The sequence below is a fragment of the Dipodomys ordii genome, unplaced genomic scaffold, assembly GCF_000151885.1.
Source record: "Dipodomys ordii isolate 6190 unplaced genomic scaffold, Dord_2.0 Scaffold178, whole genome shotgun sequence".
NCBI classification, from domain to species: domain Eukaryota; kingdom Metazoa; phylum Chordata; class Mammalia; order Rodentia; family Heteromyidae; genus Dipodomys; species Dipodomys ordii.
In genome coordinates this window covers 1,355,838-1,360,428 of record NW_012267394.1, presented here as the reverse complement: position 1 = coordinate 1,360,428, position 4,591 = coordinate 1,355,838, and the positions used below count along the sequence as shown (strand labels likewise).

The 4,591-nt window shown below is 35.6% G+C and overlaps 1 protein-coding gene across 1 annotated transcript in view; it reads left to right on the top strand.

The window, feature by feature from the left end:
- The window catches only part of Diaph2 (diaphanous-related formin 2), an 805,268-nt gene that overhangs the window by 291,857 nt on the left and 508,820 nt on the right, over positions 1–4,591 (top strand). The gene's annotated exons all lie outside the window — the stretch shown is intronic.

The following is a 4,591-nucleotide window of genomic DNA, read 5'->3' as shown; positions in this document are numbered from 1 at the left end:
TTATGTGGTGCTGAGGAATCGAACCCAGGGCCTCGAGCATGCAAGGCAAATGCACTACCACTGAGCCACCTTCCCAGCACTCTGAACTTCTTTTCAAAAAGCGTTGTTGCCAGGTGCCAGTGGGTCATGCCTGTAATCCTAGCTAGGAAGGAAGCTGATACTGGAGGATCATAGTTTGAAGCCTGGCCTGGCCGGAAAGTCCATGAGACTCTTATCTCCTATTAATCACCAGGAAATCAGAAGTGGATCTGTGGCTCAAGTGATAGAGTGCTAACCTTTTGCACAGATTGGATCAAGGACAGAATCTAAGCCCTGAGTTCAAGTCCCAGGACTAGGCTCTCTCCACTTCTCCCAAAATAAGCCTGTTTGCCTAGTATGAATGATAGATAAAGAAATATCAGCCTTGAAGAATGAAATCATGTAATGTTTTTAAAAGCCGATGCAAATGGAAACGTTCGTGTTGAGTGGGTGAAGCCAGACTTTAAAAGTAAAATATTAATATATGGAATCTAAATTTAAAGAAAAGATATGTGTTTATAGATATATAGATACGTATAAATGTATATATCTCCATGTACATATCATGAAAGTAAAAGGGTCAAACGGTCAATTGAGAATATACATCTCTAAAACAAGTTTGTTTGTTTTTTTTGTCAGTCATGGGGCTTGAACTCTGGGCTTGGGCTCTAACCCTTAGCTCTTCAGCTCAAGGCGAGTGAGCGATCTACCACTTGAGCCACAGAGCCACTTCCGGTTTTCTAGTGGTTTATTGGAGATAAGAGTCTCAGGACTTTCCTGCCTGGGCTGGCTTTGAACCATGATCCTCAGATCTCAGCCTCCTGAGTAGCTAGGATTACAGGCATGAACCATCGGCGCCCAGCTTAAAACAAGTCTTTTATAAGTTTTTAGGTGTCATGTAACTTACTAAGAAAATTATAAACAATTTCAGCCCGCTGGTAAATCTCAGATAGAAAGGATATCCTTCTACTGTGAAATCTAATAATGAGAACTAATTTATTCTCCTTTTCTGAACATTGACAACCTTAAAGGCTAGGATTTAGCCAAGAGTTGGCTCCGCACCAAGTATAACACTGTCTCTTAACATTCCAAACAGACCAATGGTTTTTAATAGGCCAGGCTCTTTCCTACTACCATTATATGTAAACTGAGTTTCATGTATTTGAGAGTATATTGATATAGGGCTTAAAGCCCTTATGTATCCAACTGGGTACAGGGAATAAAGGCAATTGGCAGGCATTGAAATCCAAAGTTCACTTTAAAAATAATGTATTTTAGATAGTGTCTAAAAAATGGTGATTGTCCTTATACACAGTACGGTGGTTGAACAATTGATAAGACCATATCATTGATCACACGGGTGTAGCTACCATTTCATTTGAAAATAAAAACTAACCAATGTAATAGTATAAAAGCTTCAATTTTTTAATGTTGAATACATTAATGTATTATTATTTTTAAAATTCAATTCATATATTTCAAAACATGATGAATTTCTTTTATAGTCTATCTGAGTTATATTGTTTGCTTTCCTATCCAAGTCTAATTTAACCAAGTATTCTGGGAGACTCATCTTTAGAAACAATAGTCTAAATAGATTGTCTGGAAATTTTCCATACTCTGCACTTCAAATTGCAGGTGACTCTGACTCTTGTTCTTTTAGTTCAATGTTTAGGATGAAAACTGTTGTTCTACCCCTTTCCTGTCCTATCAGTTCTTGGAAAATTATTTTCATCCAGTTTATTACTTCATCCTGAGGCTTCTGATAATGATCTTATTATTGGTTTATCTGCAATACAGTTTTTTGTCACATTTTTAAATTTTTTAATTTAATTTTATTATTTTTTTGGTCCGGTTGTGGGGCCTGAACTTTGGGCCTGGGCGCTGTCCCTCAGCTCTTAAGCTTAAGGCTAGCACAATTTGCTACATATAAATTTGCTACATATAAATACAGTGTTGGTGATGAATTTACTACATATAAATACAGTGTTGGTAATGAATTTGCTACATATAAATACAGTGTTGGTGATGCTTTATTTAAAGAGTTCTAGCATAACTTAAACAAATCCAGATGGTTCTATTCACTTTTTTTGCTTTCATTTTCAGAGTGGCAATGCTATTTTATTCCATGATTTATGTTGGACTTCTCTAAGATAATTGGTATTTTAGAAATATAAAAGTCAATGAATATGAAAACCTGTTGATACAATGTCAGCTGGGTACTCTCACTGTTATTTAAAAGAAATTTTCTGTGACCATTAAGATGAAGAGTTAAAAACATTTAAGCAAATTATTTGCAGAGCACAATTACACATAATATTACTTTCAGTGTAAATTCTTTTTATCAATAATGATATCACCTCCTATTTTCATAAGCTGCAATTCTTCATAAGCTGCGATTCTTCTTTCTGTTCAGAAAAAACAGCATATGCAATTAGTAAGTTTTAAAGTAATAGATTAGTCTAAAATAGGATGGGTAATGAAGAAAAGGGCTATAAAGATATTTGTTGTCAGTACTTAATTATGTTAATGCTATGAGTACCAGCCTCCAAAAGATTGTCTGCATTAAGTAATGAAATATAGCCCCAAATGTCAAATTCCATGAGATATGTGCCTTATAAATATGCTTGTAGGATTTTATATTTTAAAAAATGGCACAGCTACCAAATTGACATTAAAAAGACACATGTGCCATTACTGCAGCTGGGCTATTGTCTAGGAAATTGGAAGAGGAGGCCTCCCAGGAATTATACCTTTTGTGCAAAGTTTTTGTCTGGAAAGTTGTTGTGCAACAGTAGCTGTTGGATAGCACCTGCTTTTGCTGAGGGAGAGTGAGTCTTTTATATAAAGAGCATCAGTAGCCATTTCACTCATCACTGCACAATGGACCTATATAAAGAGTATCATTCAATTTATGCCAAAAGAAACCAGAACCTCTAACATACAGTGGTGCATGTAAACATCAAGTTTGTTTAGTTTCCTTTTTTTTTTGCTTTTCATGCAATTACATCTAAGTATTTTGAGGAGCAATAAAATAATTGCTTCAGAATAAACAAAGGAATTGGACTAAATTGGAAGTTTTAATTTAAAATTCTATGTTATGAGGAAAAAAGCGTTAGCAATGTCAAATATAAGGTTGGTCATTTGCATAAATAATATTTTAATCTTCTTAAGGCATTAGAAGATTAATTGCATTAGAGAAGTAGCCAAGTCAAAATATTCCATAGACTGCCTTTTGAAATTGGACATAGAATGGCTTTCTATATAACTCTTTCCCAGTATCTAAATGATGCTTTAAGAGTGTAATTCTTGGCTGGGAGCTGGTGGCTCATGTTCCTAGGTACTCAGGAGGCTGAGATTTGAGGATTTTGGTTCAAGGCCAGCCTGGTCAGGAAAGTTCATAAGACTCTTATCGCTTCAATTTACCACAAGAAAACCAGAAATGGCATTGTGGCTCCAAGTGATAGGGGCGTCTTGAGCAAAAGAGCTGAGGGACCAGCTCCAATTTACCACAAGAAAACCAGAAATGGCATTGTGGCTCCAAGTGATAGGGGCGTCTTGAGCAAAAGAGCTGAGGGACCAGGCATAGGCTCCATGTTTCAAACCCCATGTTCAAAAGAAAATCTAAACAAAAAGTATCCAATTCATGGCCAGTAATATTCAATATGAGGTCCACTCACAGTGCCTCTTCTTTTTAGGATACTCATATTTGTTAATTTACTGAAAACAGGATCTTTGGTCTCTAATTACAGCCTCCCTATTAGTTGTTTCTTATCATTGTCCTCCTTTACATTGTGCTTGAGTAGACATTCTTGATAAAGGCACTCACTCACTTTGGTTTTCTTTTTAAAGAAACTTATAGCCATTAGCAATCTGTCCTTATCTTCCAGCATCAGTCCTGTGCCCCTACCAATCACTAATTTCTTTTCTCTTTCTATGAAGTTACCTAATCTGTGCATTACATACATATGATAGTGTGTCATTTGTGTCCTTCTGTCTGATTTCCTTCATTTGGCATGAATTTTCAAAGTTTATGTTATAGTATACATTAATTTTTTATTCTTTTTTATGTCATCACATGGAATACCATATTTTACTTATCCATTCATCACCTAATGGACATTTGGGGTTATTTTCACCTTTTGGCTACTGTGAATAGGGCCTTAGTATCTGAGTTCAAGCATACTGCATTAGAACATATTTTGTCTGATGTCCACAAGTTATTTCACATGAGTCATTTATGTATGGAAGACATTGGATTCTACAGCCCCACCTGAGATACCATACCTAGTTTTAACCAGGATGCATAAAGAGAAAATTTTGAGGAATGATATTAATGGGCTTTTCTTTCTTTTTTCTTTTATCATTTACTTTTCTTTTCTTTTTCTTTTTTTAAAATAATTTTATTATTAAATTTATCATTGAGGTGTTATAGAGAGGGGTTATCATTTTATTTTATTTTATTATTTCTTTATTTATTTTTGGTCGGTCGTGGGGCTTGAACTCTGGGCCTGGGCACTGTCCCTCAGCTCTTCAGCTCAAGGCTAGCGCTCTACCACTTGAGCCACAGCGC